The sequence below is a fragment of the Hoplias malabaricus genome, chromosome 2 (assembly GCF_029633855.1).
Source record: "Hoplias malabaricus isolate fHopMal1 chromosome 2, fHopMal1.hap1, whole genome shotgun sequence".
Lineage (NCBI taxonomy): Eukaryota > Metazoa > Chordata > Actinopteri > Characiformes > Erythrinidae > Hoplias > Hoplias malabaricus.
This window is the reverse complement of record NC_089801.1, coordinates 83039380-83058285: the sequence shown is the minus strand read 5'-3', so window position 1 is coordinate 83058285 and position 18906 is coordinate 83039380. Positions and strand designations below refer to the sequence as shown.

Sequence of the window (18906 nt, the reverse complement as noted above, 5' to 3'; positions counted from 1 at the left end):
ACACTGTACACACACAGCTCCTCACTCCTTCTACAGTGAATTACATCAGTCATAAACTACACTGTACACACACAGCTCCTCGTTCCTTCTACAGTGATCTACACCAGTCACAAACTACACTGTACACACACAGCTCCTTGCTCCCTATACAGTGAACTACATCAGTCACAAACTACACTGTACACACACAGCTCCTCTCTCCCTCTATACTGAACTAGATCAGTCCTAAACTACACTGTACACACACAGCTCCTCTCTCCCTCTATACTGAACTACATCAGTCACAAACTACACCGTACACACACAGCTCCTCGCTTCGTCTACAGTGAACTACATCAGTCACAAACTACACTGTACACACACAGCTCCTCACTCCCTCTACAGTGAACTACATCAGTCACAAACTACACTGTACACACACAGCTCCTCACTCCCTCTACAGTGAACTACATCAGTCACAAACTACACTGTACACACACAGCTCCTCGCTCCCTCTACAGTGAACTACATCAGTCACAAACTACACTGTACACACACAGCTCCTCACTCCTTCTACAGTGAATTACAACAGTCATAAACTACACTGTACACACACAGCTCCTCGCTCCTTCTACAGTGATCTACACCAATCACAAACTACACTGTACACACACAGCTCCTTGCTCCCTCTACAGTGAACTACATCAGTCACAAACTACATTGTACACACACAGCTCCTCTCTCCCTCTATACTGAACTAGATCAGTCATAAACTACACTGTACACACACAGCTCCTCTCTCCCTCTATACTCAACTACATCAGTCACAAACTACACCGTACACACACAGCTCCTCGCTTCGTCTACAGTGAACTACATCAGTCACAAACTACACTGTACACACACAGCTCCTCACTCCCTCTACAGTGAACTACATCAGTCACAAACTACACTGTACACACACAGCTCCTCGCTCCCTCTACAGTGAACTACATCAGTCACAAACTACACCGTACACACACAGCTCCTCACTTCCTCTATAGTGAACTACATCAGTCACAAACTACACCGTACACACACGTCTCCTTAGTCCCTCTACAGTGAACTACATCAGTCATAAACTACACTGTACACACACAGCTCCTCACTCCCTCTACAATGAACTACATCAGTCATAAACTACACTGTACACACACAGCTCCTTGCTCCCTCTACAGTGAACTACATCAGTCACAAACTACACTGTACACACACAGCTCCTCTCTCCCTCTACAGTGAACTACATCAGTCAGAAACTACACTGTACACACACAGCTCCTCGCTCCCTCTACAGTGAACTACATCACTCATAAACTACACTGTACACACACAGCTCCTCGCTCCCTCTACAGTGAACTACATCAGTCATAAACTACACTGTACACACACAGCTCCTCGCTCCCTCTACAGTGAACTACATCAGTCACAAACACACACAGCTCCTAACTCCCTCTACAGTGAACTACATCAGTCACAAACTACACTGTACACACACAGCTCTTCTCTCCCTCTACAGTGAACTACATCAGTCACAAACTACACTGTACACACACAGCTCCTCTCTCCCTCTACAGTGAACTACATCAGTCAGAAACTACACTGTACACACACAGCTCCTCGCTCCCTCTACAGTGAACTACATCACTCATAAACTACACTGTACACACACAGCTCCTCGCTCCCTCTACAGTGAACTACATCAGTCACAAACTACACTGTACACACACAGCTCCTCGCTCCCTCTACAGTGAACTACATCAGTCACAAACTACACTGTACACACACAGCTCCTCACTCCCTCTACAGTGAACTACATCAGTCACAAACTACACTGTACACACACCTCCTCACTCCCTCTACAGTGAACTACATCAGTCACAAACTACACTGTACACACACAGACAGCACTAAAGTTCAGATTCACAGAGATGAATAAATAGAAATGATGTGGGTTAGAAATATATACTGCACTGTTAACATCTAGATTCAGTTGTTTCAGGACGTGTGTAGTGCACTACAGAGGGAGGATGGAGTAATTTAGGATTAAAGCATTTTCTCTCAGGCTTGGTGGTGTTTTGATGTATCAAAGAGGTACTAAGGCCCCATACTGGACTGGAGTGATAATGCAGCAGTTGTCATATTCATGTTGATGGGGATATTTTCAAAAAATAGAGAGAGGAAAATCTCAGTTTTTAAAATATCTAGATCAGTGTGAACGGGGCATAAACTTCAGTGTTACATGTTCAGCCTTCACCTGTTTAAGCTGTTAATGGGTAAGCGGAAATAGTTACACTGTTGATATCACATAATAATGATGGTTTATGACATAACTGTGTTAAATCTGAAACACAAATCTGAGCCTTCTCCATACCACACACACACAAACACAAACACAAACACACACACACACAGACACACACACACACAAGCACCACTTTAAATGGGCAAACGCCTATTTAAAAACTGTTTGGACACTGCTGGTCAAACTAAATATTTTTCAAACTAAAACTAACAGTAATTAATAATAAACCATAGATTAAGGAATAGCTTTCATTTCCTTTTTTTAACTTAAACACTTTGAGAAATTAATATTCAGAGCAGGAACCTGTAAATGTTAGATCAGAACTATGTTTTAATGCTTCATTTAGACTGTCATACATTTGTATGTTTTTTTAATCATTTTCCTTGACTTTGAGGTAAAATAATAAAGAGGTTTGTAGCTTTGCTGCTGAAAAGCGGACATTGGCTGCTTGTGGTTTCCTTTCCTGTTTTCTGTGGAGATTATATTTAGATCATAGATTATATAAAATTACACTTTTGTTAAACATGAGAAAGATTCTGAAGTGTAATTTATTAGTCTCTCAGAACATGAGTTTATATTTGTCTTTATTCTGTTAAGTCTGTGACACTGAGGTGAGGCTAAAAATTTGAGAAAAATCCACCTGCAGTTTGATAATGAGCTATATGTAAAGTGTAAATTATTATGGAATACAACTGTAGTATTGTTTCGAATATTATCTATAAGATGAACTGAACATGACTCAGCATTGTTATATTCAGATGTATCACTGATCAAGAATACGTTTGAAGGATGTCTTGGTGAAGGATTGAAGGATACTGTGATATTTTAAATCAGGTTCTTTATCGACTTTTCTATGATATATTCATATTAATATTCTGTTTTATGGATGAACCTTATGCCTCTACATAGTGCAGTTTCTGCAGTGCAGAGCCCGCAGTAGCAATGACAGATGTCCTATTCTCAATGTTACAGCTCATTGGATTAGCACAATGATTTTGAAGCTGCAATTTTAAGGTGAACATAATACCCACTGTTGCTTTAAGGGGACTGTCCTTCCATGAATTATACCTTCATCAGCAGTTTGCAATTGTTCTCAACATTCTGAGCTAACTTCCTGTGTTCTAAGAAACATAGTCTTTAGGCTGGTTTCATTTCTCATCTTCAGTTTTAAAATAACTTTTTATTTTCCTCTTAGGACATAACCTAGATTCTAAAGACTGTGCATTTGTTTGGAGAAAATGTATACTTTGGATTGTATGTGATAACTTTAAGGTTCATGTATAAAATTCCCTAAAGTGATTAAGAAGACAGAAAGTCTTCTGTGTTTCTTACTGCTGTGACTGACACTGATATTTTATCGATGTTGATGCCCTCATACTCTCACACAACATTGTGCCTTGGGCACCCATGGCCCTTTCACTGGTTCACCCTGTAAGTACTAACCCCTGCATACTCCAACACTCAACACAACCTGCCATTTGGAAATGCTCTACCCCTTCATTTCTCCCTGGTTCTTTGCCTTTTCTGATGCTGTTCTTTCCTCTCTCTGCATTTGACAGTGGATTACTGAATTGGTGTCTTCTGCATTCTCATTGGCTTCTCACAGGGTTTGTAAATTCTTTAAAAAAAAAAGTTCAGTTCCTCTTGATTTGCTTTTTACATCTCCTGCTGGTAACCAGAGATGTGTGTGGGCTTGATTTTAGGCCCTGTCCACACATATTTGAATTTTTTGGCCCAGTACTTAGATACCTTAAAATGCTGCCTACTGAGAATTTAATCTGGCCAAATTTTAAGGCAGCTTCAAGCCCTTCCTCCTCTGCGAAGGCAATCCCATGATGCAATGCGAGCACAACTCCCATATATTTTGCTCCTCTCCTAGAGCGAAATAAATCAATCTCCATAAAAATGGGAAGAGGGGGCTCCATGGCGCTGACTGTGATGGAAGTTAATGGTTGTGAGCACTGGGCGGGAACAATCCATGACACAATCGCTCTCTAACTACATTGTCTCAATAATCAGCCTCATGAAAACTGTTTGTCTGTTAAAATGCTGATCACTTAAACAGCTGCCTATGCCGTCAGTGTAGTGATTTGGGATTAATCCTCTTTGTTTCTCTCATGTTTTGTGGTGTTTTGTTGTCTCTCTTTAAGAGGTACTATGACTTTTGTATTCGTCTGGACAGGGACATTTTCAAAAATGGAGAGATGATAATGAAACATTTTTAAATATACAGAATCGTGGGGATGAGGACTTAATGTTTGATCATAATGGTTTTCATTATTGGAACAAGATGGTCCTTTTCCTTTGGTTAAAACATCCATTTTTGGATAAGCTTAAAGATTATAAATGAGTGCTTTACATTGATTAGGGTCATTTCCTGGCTGTGGTGCTAAATAGGGATTCCACTTAGTTCTGAGTGCTGATAAATCAGTTTATGATTAGTGTTCACAAAGTAGTGTAAACATATTTCTATTTAAGGCCTACACTTCCAGCTACCTGCCATTTTATTATTTTGTCTAGTTTTAGTTTTTGTAAGTGTTCCTGTCTCCAAGTCCAATTTACTGTTTTGTGTCTGACTAGTTTTTGTACTAGGGCATTTTATTGTGTACATTTTTAGCCCAAGGTCACCTTATTTTGGCTAGTGTCTTCAGGTAGCATTGGGGAGGTCAGGGTTAATTCATTTTAGTCTGCTCAAACTTGTGTTTGTTTTGTGCACTGCATAGTTTTTCTTCTTCACTTCTCTTTCTCCAGGCTGCATCCACTGAGGGTGGTTAGTTGTTTTGTGGCATGGAGGTGTTGTCACTGGAGAAGTTAGTGTGAAGAGTCTTTAAAAGTAATTTTCTGCAGCTTTTTACAGAAATACAGAATAAACTAAATATCCATGTTTCTTTGCTTTGGGGCTAAAAAATTGTGATTTGGAAACTTGTGTCTGCCTGTTATCACAATAGAATTTTTGTGTAGCAGTGCGTTTGGTTTGAGTTACATGATAAATCTAGAGCAATCGTCTACAAGCTCTAAAATATATGTATTGATAAGTTTTGTTGTGTTGTGATTAATCAGACTGTTATTAATACGTTTTAGAACAGAACACAGTTCTGAAGGCCCCAGACCTGGAGTTATTTAACATCTGAAGGAAAAGTTAAAATATCTTTGGCTCCACAATAAAGTTCAGTTCTGAACGCCCTGAAACAGTAATTTACACAGAGTTCCCAACATGAACACAGGTAGACGCCCTTGTTCACTGAAATGGTGGAGAACTGAAACTAACGCTCCAGGAGCAGAAAGCAGTCAACACTGAACAAAACTAATGCAGAGTCAATTTTACACTCTTCACACACTGAAAGCAACACCACAGGAGAAATGCTAGCACAGGTTTCCAGTATCCGTAGTTTCTGTTGAAACCAAGTGGGTTTTTTTCTGTTTTTTTTTTTTTTTTTTTTCTCTAAGTGGAAAAATAATCAAATCTTTATTTTATAATTATAAAATAAAGATTTTATAATCTTACAAATACACATCACGGGGACATGCCACAAAAAATCTTATTTTTAAAATTCCAACCTTCTGGCATTGAGGAACAATAAAAAAAAGAAAGACATAAATGTTGTAGTCAGTCATCATTTTTTTTAGATCAAGTAGATGAAAAAAATTTAAATCACTCAATTCTGAGGAAAATATTATAAAATCATTCTGTAATTTGCAGTTCTAAACCACCTGCATCATGATGCTTTAATGCTGATGCTTTAAATATTTAAAGTTTAGTCTAAAGTTTCATCATTGTACTCTTCTGTTTTATGATTGAACCTTATGTCTCTGTAATCATTTAGATCAAGCTTTTTCATAACTAGTATAAATTTCAGAATGTTCTGATTATAAAAGTTAGATTTTATATTTAGTGACGTGTCCTTTTAATCACAGAACTATTAGCTTTATTTGTGTCCTTATTATTTAAATAAATAATATAATTTATTTGTGATGCTGAAACCTCTTTACTTCTTTTAATTATAACTTCATCAGCAGTTTTCTATGTTTTCATCATTCATAAGTGTTCTGGTGGTTTGGTAGGTGTCAACAATTTCAGCACTTAAAACCAAACAGCTCCCCAGTGCTGAGGTGTTTGGCAGCCCACTGCTCCTCTTTTGTTTGTGTGTGTGTGTGTTCACAGCCACTAGTGTGTGTGACTAAAGTAATTCATCACTGTGTGTTAATAGTTGCTCACTAGTGTATGTGTGTTTGTGTTCACAGCCACAGATGTTTTAAATCCACAGAAACAATTTTCCTTAGGGGATCAATAAATTGACACTTATTCCTGTCTTCTAACAGATATAGTCTTCAGGCTGGTTTAATTTCTCATTTTTAGTTTTATTCAAAATTCAGTGTCTGAACTGAATACTAGATTCTGTCACTGATTCACCTTGTCAGGACCAATTTTGGTAGGCACATACCAGAGGAGATTGCTCTAAGACTGCAAGGGAAGCTCGGCTTTCCCTAAAATGTCAAAAAATAAGTGATCAGATATATACAGTTGTGTGTATATATGTCATTGAATAAATATGCACTACAAAGTGCTCAACTTTTGTTCAGAATCAGCTTCTTATCACTGGTAAAGACGCAGCTTTCCTCTCAATCATTCCCGTAGCTTCACAGTGCTTTAAACAGTTGAGTGTCCACAGAGTTCAATAGCGAAGCAGCGAAGATCCGTGGGAACATTAAATTTTCATTCTGTTCTGAGTTGAACCGGAGATTTTCTTAATCCTTTTAGCGGCATTTTCTTTGTTAAAAACGGCTAGTGACAATTTGAGCTTCTATTTCTGGTGGGTTTTTTGTAGCTGCTTGTGTTTGGAGACTGACTTCTATCACTCTTTCTGACTTCTATCACAGTTTCTGTCCAGCGGGTGCTGCTGAGCCCCTCCACCGTCACAAAGCACTCACAGGCGGACACACTTCACATGGGCCAAGGCCGTTTAAGCCTAGCTCTGCTGGCCATTGAGAGGACACTAGTCAAGTCCCTGGAAAAGACGCCTTGTTGGTACGACAGGGTCACAGATCATTTTCTTGAAAAGGAACGGAGGGTAGAAATTGAGGCCGAAATTGAGCTTCCCCTCCTTGAAAGACCAGCATCCGCCACTGGTAGAAACTACAAACACAATTTACAAATACTACAATTTTGTAGATAGATGGAACCAGGCCAGTATGCAGTGATTGATTAATAAGAGTTGTGAGATGAAGGACCAGGACAGAGTGACAGGCTGTAGTTAAAGATGAAGGAAGAGGATCTAGTGAAGCAGTTGTAGCTTTAGATTTCATTAAAATATTAGCAATGAAAAAGGAGTCAACACTATGAAAAGCAGAAAGAGAAAAGGAGGATGTGTACACCTGGTGAATAGAAGGTCAAAGTGGAAAGTGAAGAGTCATTAGCAGCAGAAACACAAGATCACTGTTGATCTTCACAACTTTAGATTCAAAGAAATGCAGAAATGAATCACAAAGAGCCGGAGAAGCAGCTATAGCGCCGTCATGAGGTTTAAATAGTTTGGTGACTGGTGAAAAAAGATTTGTATAAGCATTGTTAATAAGGCTGGACAGATAGGCTGATTTGGCAGAATGTAAGGCATCTCTGTAGGCAGCTAGGTCCTACCTATAGGCCTCAGCATGAACTGAGAGTTTTGATTTCCTACAGAGTCTCTCCAGCTGATGGCCAGTCTGCTTCATGATGCATAATTCATTAGTGTACCAGGGAGAAGAAGAAGTAAAAGTCACCGTTCTAGATTTCACAGGGGCTAGTGTATTAAGCGACTCAAAGAGTGCAGAATTTAACAGTGTGGCATGTTCCTCAGGAGAAGGGGGGGCAGAATCAACAGGAAAATACTGGCAATAGAATGGTTAAGAATAAGAGGATCTACAGAATGTGTCTAACAGAAGAAAATGCATCTTTGATTGGAACAATGAGGGACAGCCATCAGCACTGTGAACAGAATAAGCCTGTGATCAGATATTGGAAAGTGATGAGGACAAAGGAAGATGAACAGACAAGGTCCAGACTATGGCCTTTGTCATGTGTGGGAAAATGTATGTGTTGTATGAATTGAAAATGAAGAGGTGTCAGAAAACCATTACCATTACTAAAGATTATTTATGTGAATATTAAAGTCACCAATTAGCAGCAAGTGAGGTGAAAGCATGTCAACATTATTATCTAGTATAAATTCTTGGAGTACAGATGATTTGTTAGAAAGAGAGTGAACTTTCAACAATGCAAAAGAAGACAGAGGATGAGAGGGGGTAAGAGAGCGCAAGTTAGAAAGGATAGGGGTACGATATACAGAATGTGCAGCTGGATGAGATGTAGTCCAGAATGAGCATATATTTGTTCCACCAGTTAAAAAAAACTGACAGTTCTGTTGCGCAGTTGTCTAGAACCCCGGTGAACATAGCAGCCAGCCACAGTATGCCAGCTTTACTGGTGGTTAAAGCAGTAGGTTTAACTGTTCATTATTAGAGAAGAGAGGATTGGCAATGTAGGGCAACAACAGTAGGTGCAGTTACACTTGATTTAGATGAAGAATCAGAAGAACAGTGGTGGTAAATAGTTACTTGGTCGGCGTGTAGCAGAGTAGAAGCAAAGACAGTGCGGGGATGACAGCCAGATTTGACCGGAGACAACGGCTCCACGGGGTCAGTGTGCCCAACAGAGCAGCAGTGGAGACGCAGCCCCACTGGGCCGGCATACACAACAGGGTAGCAGTGGAGACAGTGGCCAAACTGGTAAGTTGTGGACAGGAGAGCAGCAGCGGGGATGACAGCACAGCAGAACAGCAACCACACACGGATGGCAGTGGAAAACAGTGTCATGAATGGCAAAGCACCTCCAGGGATGATAATCACAATCGGCTAACAGCACAGCAGAGACAGAGGACACATCGGGCCGGCGTGCACAGCAGAGCAGAAGCGGCAAATGGCCACACTGGGCCGGCTTGCACAGCAGAGCAGTGTCGGGGACGATACTCAGTTAGCGGCACAGTAGAGCATCAACGGAGGCAGAGGCCACACTGGGCCAGCGTGAACAGCAGAGCAGCAACGCTAATGACTGCCACAGTCAGTCGGCAGCACTGCAGTGCAACAGCGGTGACCGCGTTCGTACAGTTGTGTTAATAAAAATAGTCACATGGAACAATACTGAAGACACATAAAACACAGGCGGGGAGAAGCGCCAGTCACAGGCCGACGCCAGCGATACTCTCACCCGGAACTGACATAGGATGTAGAATGTACGAAAAAAAAAAGTAGAACGAGAAGCCATCTGATAATACACAAAGGATTAATATTCCCAAAAAATTACTTTACCCTTGAATATTTGTAGTTTATGTATTTTTAATATCTACATATCTAAAACATGTATTTGCCCAAAATATATCATATTCAATTATTTAGAATTTTATTACTACGTTGTTTTTAGCAGTTGAATTTCTAAGAACCCTGAAAAGCTGGGGGTGCTGCAGCACATTCTGCCCCCCCCCCCCACCCCACTTTCACTGAGAGTGAGAGTTACACTACCACAGATAGATGTCTTCTGAGTCTACATGAAAAATCTTAAAACAGTTGCTTAATTAAACAAAGATATGGGACAAAGTTCACCCCTGCATTAACGCGACAATACACCAAGTGTTAAAAGCTTGACACACACCAAACAGAACAAAGAGAAATTACAGGTTATTACAGCAATTACATTCAAATAACAGCAAAAGCAACTAAAATAACAAATCTACAGCTACAGAAGCTTATCTAGACAAACAGCAGTTTAACATTCACTATTTCCACCATCACTGAGAGGTTAGGTGTGTATTTAAACACAGCTGGTTTCACACATTAAAGGAACTTGGACTTACCGCTGTCTGAGACGCTGAAGTGTGGAATCGGTGTCGTCTTCTGCTGCAGTAACAGATCAACTGCAACCACAAGGTTTATATTTACTTTCAGGTCCCGCCTACTGGCCCCAACTCTCTCTCTCTCACACACACACACACACACACACATGAATGAAAATGTCTGAAAAGTCTAATAATAAAAAAAATGTAATACCAATGTCTAATAATTATTTTATTAAATTATATTTAATAACTATATTTTTAATCATCAAATTAAAATAAATAAACACTTGAAATATATCAGTGTGTGTGTAATGAATGAGTATAGTATACAAGTTTCACTTTTTGAATGGAATTACTGAATATATATATATATATATATATATATATATATATATATATATATATATATATATAATGAATTTGATTAATTCCTCCAGTTCTCAGACATAAGCTGCACTGTATTGTTAATTTTCTCTATAACAATTTCCTAGTCTGATGATAAATGTCTAAGTGAAACTTTTACTTTGCAAGGTTGGGGATTTTAATAAATCCACCATTTACTTCAGAGCCACTGCACTGCACTGCCCGTGTTTACTTTCAGTGCTCTGTTCTCATGAAGAGACAGAGAGAGAGCGCGAGAGAGCGACAGAAAGAGAAAGACTAGTGATCCAGTTAGTTTTTTCACTCATTTACAGACACTGGGGTTTCATAAACACATCAGAGGTGAGGAGGAATCTTCTGAATTTATTATAGGGAAACTCATTGAACCTAATGCCCTCCTTGCCTTGTTTGGTGTTTTTCCCTCATCAATTTCCCTTTCAGCTGGGAAGGCTGAATTTGGGTCTTTTGCCACACTTTTATCTACAAGATTAATATTGAAATGGGAATCTCCGGTATCTCCCTTTCATACCATGGATTAAAAAAATGTGTACTGTGGTAAATGTAGTTCCACACAGAAATTTCATACATTTGGGACCCTTTTTTAAATTACTTAAAAAATGTATCCTCCCTAGACCTCTCTTAGTGGGCCACAGTGTCTCTCTTATTATAGTGTTATAGATCATTTTGTGTCTTAATTGACAGACTCTTGCAATTGAGTTTGGCTTTAATACTTTATCCAATAAGTAGACTTTTTAACTATTGTGAACGACACCTTTTACATGTTATTTTTATCTGCCCTGTGTGTGTGTGTGTGTGTGTGTGTGTGTGTGTGTGTGTGCACATGCAATACCAGTTGAAACAAGAAAGTACTTGGTAAACAGTCCAGTAGCATAAAGGGGACAAGATGATCAAATGTAACACACTTACAGATGTACAGAACAGTTAATATACATTTTTCATTCCCTTCAGCTGAGTTCCAAAATTTAACTTGATTCCGGGCGGGTTTCTGACGCTCTGTGACTCTACTCAACATGAAGTAATTACAAAAGATGAGTGAGTGAATGAATGAATACTCAGTGTTCCTTTCACGCAGAGATTTCTGTGGTTTTAAGCTGTAAATTCGATATTAAAGGCTAAGCACCACTTAATGGACCTCCATGAATATTTTAAATTATTGTAGTTACTGACATATATAAGTATGAATTAAAATGAAAATAGCAGCTTAATCTGCTTTAAAACTGACAATTTTATTAAATTGACAGAAAAACCTGAGCTCGCTACGAAAACCGCAACCGTGACGTCACTGGTGGACAACAGCTGAACAACGCCGCGGTAAAACACCGTTATGACTGACTGTTATGACAGTATCTAGCTAAATAACCAACATTATTCATGACAATAGCCTAGCAATAAGCTAAACTCAAATTTAGAGGTACCGTTATTCTTGTAAATGTGATCGAAGTCGAACTCGAATTCATCCGACACTATAAACCTCCGTAATGCAGCTACGTAGCCAAGTATAATCTGAGCCACCGAGTTTAGCAAGTCAAGCTAACGTTAACTAACACCAACTAAAACAGGCGAAGTCAGTGTCCTTACCCTGTTTACCTCCATGTTACAGAGGCTCTTGAACACCTTTCGTTGGTGTCCTTACATTCCCATATTGTTGGAAAAGCGCCAGTGAAATGAGCTACAGATAACGGAGTGAGCGGAGAGTCCTTTCCAAAGTGCCCATTTAAAGTGGACAAATTTAGTCAATTTTCTGGATATTTTGGGATCTTTGGGCCATGTGTGCACAGATGTCCCACTGTACATTGAATGATTCATCAAGACCTCACATTCCACAGAATGTGTGTGTGATAGCAGCCACGCACACACCTAGTTATAAAACTATAAAACCCCCTTTTCAGTGACCGGGAGATGCTCGCAAGAAGGATTCATACGGACACTGTTTCCCAATTTTGACTCCATTAAGCCTAAAAGATCAATCAGAGCCTTCAAGACGGGATTACAGAACTCACCCGAGAAGAGAGAGAACCCCGGAACCCCCAGCATTTATTACCCTCCAGCGTCGGACTGCCGAACGCTTATCTTATCGCAAAATCGGCAGATGGCCCCAGGACTTCCTAATCGTGACCTCTCAACCCGAGTTCAAACCAGACAAACAGCATGGACCAACAGTGCACCCAATGGACATTTGCGAAATCATATGCCACCCTAATCATTTTTCTCTCTCATTAACAGAGAATTATCTCAGACGCATATGTTTCTGTTGAATCTAAGCATGTATTATGCAATGTGTTATTAATGTTATCCTCTGTTATTCTCAGGTGACTGTCTACTAAATAATTGAGTGACGTGAATGTTTTAATCATGAAGAAAGATTCCTATCAAGTTAAAAGAATGTTAAATAATCTGTAGTAACTAGAATAGTTGGTGTAATTGCATCAGTATACTCATTATGTTATATTCAAGTATATACGAAGTTTTAATTCCAGGATGTTCTATTTTCGCCAAACCATAAGTGATTTTTATTTCTCTGGAACTTGAGACGGTCACGTGGACTCCCCAAACCCAGGAACCAATCAGAGAACAGCAACCTCCCAAGTGGGTGTGACCGCGCCACCTATGAAAAAGGAGTTGCTCAGTTCTGCTCTCTTTGCTTTTTTGACTCTCGACTCTGCTTTTTTATTCTCAGCTTTTTCTACACACTGCACTCTGCTTTTCCTTCGCTTCTATGCTCTTCCCTTTCTGAAGCTGACGGAGCCGACTCTCCAGAACACTCTTAAAAGACCAATCTTCGTGAGAACTAACAGGGGCGTCTTGTGTCAGTTAGCATTGCAATACAGAAGTTAAAACAGTGAAAACATTGATTAGCTCGGTCAGTAACTTTCAACGTATCTTTTATTTTGTGTTTGTTGTTTTTGTAGCCCAATCAAAGTGTAATTTTATGACTGATCAAAACTTATTTTGGCCAGAATAAGATACCACCTCTGAGATTAGTTGATAGCTGATATGTTAGCGTTATACTCTGACTTCTGAGGGCATCGCTTCTGAGGATTTGAGGAAACAGCGAGCTACTCTTTGACGCCCCCCTCACTCCGGGGATGATCCAGCCAGGCCAGCAGTAATCTGTGAAGGGAATCCCCCAACTGACGTCACACCCTCTAAGGACGCCAAAACTGGCTTACTCATCCTGGAGGGAATCTCCTCCCTAGCAAGCCTACCTTCAGCCATGACAAGCCAAGAACTGGAAGAACGGAGATTAAATCTGCTGGACCCATTGGCTTTGTTATAACAGTGACAAGAGTAAGCAAGTAAATTCCTCATTTTCAGAAGCTGATGCCTATTTAAGTCTCTTGATAAATTTACATATTAATTAAATCTCATTTAGCAACACCTATCAGTCACAAGTCATATAGCCTAGCCAACTATTAAAATCGGATGGGTTCCGCCTGCATTGATTCCATGATATTTTGAGGAGTATGCTATGTTTATCAACTTATTATCATTCCTCTTAATAAAGTATTTCTATTATACCCCTAGCATTGACAGTATTTCATTCATTCATTATCTGTAACTGCTTATCCAATTCAGGGTCGCGGTGGGTCCAGAGCCTACCTGGAATCATTGGGCGCAAGGCGGGAATACACCCTGGAGGGGGCGCCAGTCCTTCACAGGGTAACACAGACACACACAAACATTCACTCGCACACTCACACCTATGGACACTTTTGAGTCACCAATCCACCTACCAACGTGTGTTTTTGGACTGTGGGAGGAAACCGGAACACTCGGAGGAAACCCACGCGGACACGGGGAGAACATACCAACTCCTCACAGACAGACACCCGGAGCGGGAATCGAACCCGGTTTTATTTCCCATAAAATGACCTGTTCTACAATTATTGGCACCTTAACAATTTCTTGTAAATAAATGTATATGAACTATTTACATCATTTCTACTGTAGTGTATAAAGTGGATCAAAGTATTTAGGAACCATTAATTAGTAATTCATCACTTCCTGTTTCCCTGGGGTACAAATATGGCGTTACACAGAGGCCTATTTCTCTTACTCATCTCTTAAACATGGGAAAGACAAGAGAACACATTATTCGAGTAAAGCAGATGTGTGTCGACATTCATAAATCAGGCAATGGCTACAAGAAAATAGCCCCTCACCTGCAGATGTCCTTATCTACAGAGCAATCATCAAAATTTCAAACCATCTGGAACTGTGACAAACAAGCCTGGAAGAGGACACAAGTGTCATGCCACCACGCACAGTGAGAAAGATGGTTAAAGAAGTAAAAAGTTCTCCAAAGCTCACTGTAAGAGAATTGAATGACATGGTAGCATCTTGGGATTACGAGGTCTCCCAAACAACCATCAGGCACTATCTACATGCCAACAAGCTGTTTGGGAGGCATGCACGGAGAAAGACTTTTCTGAGTTATACTCATGAGTGTAAACGGGTGGAGTTTGCCAGCGGTACAGGGATTTTAACTGGGACCGTGTGCTTTGGTCAGATGAGACCAAGATAGAGCTTTTTGGCAACAAACACTCTAAGTGGGTCTGGTGTAACACCAAGGATGAGTACGCAGTAAAACACCTCATGCTCACTGTTAAGTATGAGGGAGGATCGGTGATGCTGTGGCCCTGTTTCTCCTCCAAAGGACCTGGGAACCTTGTAATCATGGGATCATGGGATCATGAACTCTTTGAAATATTAGGACATTTTGAATCAGAATCTGGTGGTCTCTGCCCGAAAGCTGAAGATGGGTCGTCACTGGGTCTTTCGGCAATATAATGACCCCAAACATGTGGCCAAATCTACTCATAAATGGTTCACGGGGCACAAAATCAAGCTCCTCTCAGTCCCCACACCTCAACCCAATAGAAAACCTGTGGTGAGCTGAAGAGGAAAGTGCATAGGAGAAGACCCAGGACTCTGGATGATTTAGAAAGGTTCTGCAAAGAGGAATGGTCGAAGATCCCTCTTTCTGTGTTCTCCATCTTCTGAAGAGCTATAAGAGAAGATTAAGTGCTGTCTTGTTGGCAAAAGAAGGTTGTACAAGTAGTAACACCAGGGGTGCCGATAATTGTGGCACACATTATTTCATTCAAAAGATGAAGAAAATAAATTTCTTAATGTGTGGGTTTTTTTTCTACCAAATGAAGGCACTTGAATTAAAGCTTGCATTGTTGTCCTATATAATATATATATATATATATATATATATATATATATATATATATATATATATATATATACACCTGAACTGAGCGTTACAGACAATGAATGAAAACTTAATCATTTTGCCAAATTTGGCCACAGTTTCCTCCCATGATTCACTCTTTTTACAGTTCCTGATCTGAGTGACTGAGGAGTTTGGTGCATTTAGTTAATTTATTTGTTGTATTTGACAGGGGCAATTGAACTGATGGATAGCATGTAGTGTCTCTGTTACAGCTCCAGGGACCTCAGGGACCTGGAGGTTGTGGGTTTGAGTTCCCCCCCCGGGTGACTGTCTGTGAGGAGTGTGGCGTGTTCTCCCTGTGTCTGCGTGGGTTTCCTCCGGGTGACTGTCTGTGAGGAGTGTGGCGTGTTCTCCCTGTGTCTGCGTGGGTTTCCTCCGGGTGACTGTCTGTGAGGAGTGTGGTGTGTTCTCCCGGTGTCTGCGTGGGTTTCCTCCGGGTGACTGTCTGTGAGGAGTGTGGTGTGTTCTCCCTGTGTCTGCGTGGGTTTCCTCCTGGTGACTGTCTGTGAGGAGTGTGGTGTGTTCTCCCTGTGTCTGCGTGGGTTTCCTCCGGGTGACTGTCTGTGAGGAGTGTGGTGTGTTCTCCCTGTGTCTGTGTGGGTTTCCTCCGGGTGACTGTCTGTGAGGAGTGTGGTGTGTTCTCCCTGTGTATGTGTGGGTTTCCTCCGGGTGCTCCGGTTTCCTCCCATGCTCCAAAAACATATGTTGGTAGGTGGATTGGAGACTCAAATGTGTCCGTAGGTGTGAGTGTGTGAGTGAATGTGTGAGCGTGTGTAACCCTGTGAAGGACTGGTGCCCCCTCTAGGGTGTGTTCCTACCTCTTGCCCAGTGATTCCACCATGACCCTGAACTGGATAAGCACTTACAGATAATGAATGAATGTTAAATCCACATTTACTCCAATGCTAATACAGGCACAGATAGTTCTTGCCCTTTATTCTTTGTACAATTACAAATTCCTGTGGTAAACATTCCTGTGTTTGTCTATTGTTCTACCAATATCACAAGTCAGATCACCTATTGTTATCACCCCTCCTTTACCCCTGGCTCCATCTGTGAGGAGGTTATAACAGTGGTAGTATCTTTAAGAGTAATTATCAAGTACTTTTAATTAGGGAACAGAACTGTAGCTTATTATAATTGTTGATTTTAAAATTCTGTTGATTTCATTTGCCCAGTTACACCTTCAGGATTTATGTTCTTTTAGTGGACACAGTTCTATAATGAAGGATTACAGATATCCCCCTCTCCTTTACACCGTTTGACAATGATGAATCTGTAATGTTCCTCTTTTCTGAGAGTGTAGGGACAAAACTTTTAGATGTAAGAAACAGATGAAATTCTCAAGTGAAATAAATCTCTTTATAATTATTTTACAGTTTTATTATAAGAAAATAATTCTGAAGTGGGTGGCACGGTGGCGCAGCAGGTAGGTGTCACAGTCACACAGCTCCAGGGGCCTGGAGGTTGTGGGTTTGATTCCCGCTCTGGGTGACTGTCTGTGAGGAGTTGGTGTGTTTCCTCCAGGTGCTCCGGTTTCCTCCCACAGTCCAAAAACACACGATGCCGGTGGATTGGCGTCTCAAAAGTGTCCGTAGGTGTGAGTGTGTGAGTGAATGTGTGTGTGAGTGTGTGTGTGTCTGTGTTGCCCTGTGAAGGACTGGCACCCCCTCCATGGTGTATTCCCGCCTTGCGCCCAATGATTCCAGGTAGGCTCTGGACCCACCGCGACCCTGAATTGGATAAGCGGTTACAGATAATGAATGAATGCCATTTTATGACTGAGTTTTAGGCTTCATTTGCTCAAAGACATTTATGTTGATGAGCCTGAATATGGGTGGAGTGGGGAGAGCACTGTGTGTACTGCTGGAGCCTGAATGTCGGTGGAGTGGAGGGTTGCATTTATTCAAAATCCTGAATATCAGTCACATTTGTCCACTCCTGTCCAGTCTCATGTAAACACTCTCGTTCAGTCTAGTCCTTTCCAGACCCAGGTCCCATCCCCTGTTAATTCAGTCTTCTGTCCCCGCTCAAGTTCTGTCCCCAGTCCGTTCTCTTCGTTTCAGTGCTTTGCCACCCGTCTATAGTTCTTTCCTATCTCCGTTTCTAGATTGTTCACTGGTTTCTCCCCTTTGTCAGTCTTCTGTTCTGTCCAGAGTCTAGTCTCTTGTCTCCAGCCTTATTTCCTGTGTTTGTTACAGTCTTGTTTTCCGGGCTCCCTCCTGCGCCAGCTTCTGGGGGGTCTAGGTTACGCGCCCCGGGAGTTGCGCGTTCAGGAGGGGGCATCTGTCACGCCCTCGTTTCGTCTGTTTTCCTATCTCAGCACATGGCTTTGTTTTGTTGTCGTTCACGCCCCGCCTTTGTTCCGCCTTCTTGTTCATTACCCTCGTTATCCGTTTCAGGTGTTTCTCGTTTGTTGGTGTATTTAAGTCCCCTTCCCGCACTTCCTGGGGTCGTTCATTGTTCTTTGTAGTGTTCTTTGTTTCGTTTGCTCTGTTCTTTGTATTGTGCTTAGTATGGTTTGTTTCGTGTCATTCTCTTGCTCGTTTCGTGCTCGTTTCACGCCCGTTTCATGCTCGCTTCATGCCCCAGTCGTGTTGTGTTTGTTCTGTTAAGTTCTTGTTAATAAAGTCTGTGTTATTAGCGTTTGCGTCCGCCCTCAGTCTGTCCGCACCCCGCGTCCCTAACAGGATTTGCAGTTTTCTTTCCCACAAACCTGTGTTATGGATTTGTTTTCCAACAATACTCATTGTTTCCCACTTAAAACAACAATGACATTACTTTAAATGTACATGTTGGGGATATAATAATTAAAGTGTGGTGGTTCAAGATGGATTTAAATGTTATTTTATGTTATGTTTCAAGGGATCAGCAGAGAATGAATTCAATAGTTTGTGTAAAGTTATTCATGAATATGGAATGGAAAGGTGTGGTAGGTTGCAGAAAAAATGAAAGGGGACAAGATGTAGTGAAGTCAAGACAGCAAGTAGAAATAGATAAACTAAAACAGGAGTTAAGGGCTCCTAGAAAGCAGTAGAGGCGAGTAGGGGAAGAGGAAAGAGGGAATTAAGGCACTA

General features: G+C 40.9%; 2 protein-coding genes across 2 annotated transcripts in view; both read right to left on the bottom strand.

The window, feature by feature from the left end:
• The window catches only part of LOC136687421 (myelin-oligodendrocyte glycoprotein-like), a 206814-nt gene that overhangs the window by 115668 nt on the left and 72240 nt on the right, over positions 1–18906 (bottom strand). The gene's annotated exons all lie outside the window — the stretch shown is intronic.
• The window catches only part of LOC136687681 (uncharacterized), a 53984-nt gene that overhangs the window by 34325 nt on the left and 753 nt on the right, over positions 1–18906 (bottom strand). The window contains exon 2 of the mRNA XM_066662202.1: positions 10204–10263. The gene's annotated coding sequence lies outside the window, so the exon portion shown is untranslated. The remainder of the gene's footprint in view (positions 1–10203; positions 10264–18906) is intronic.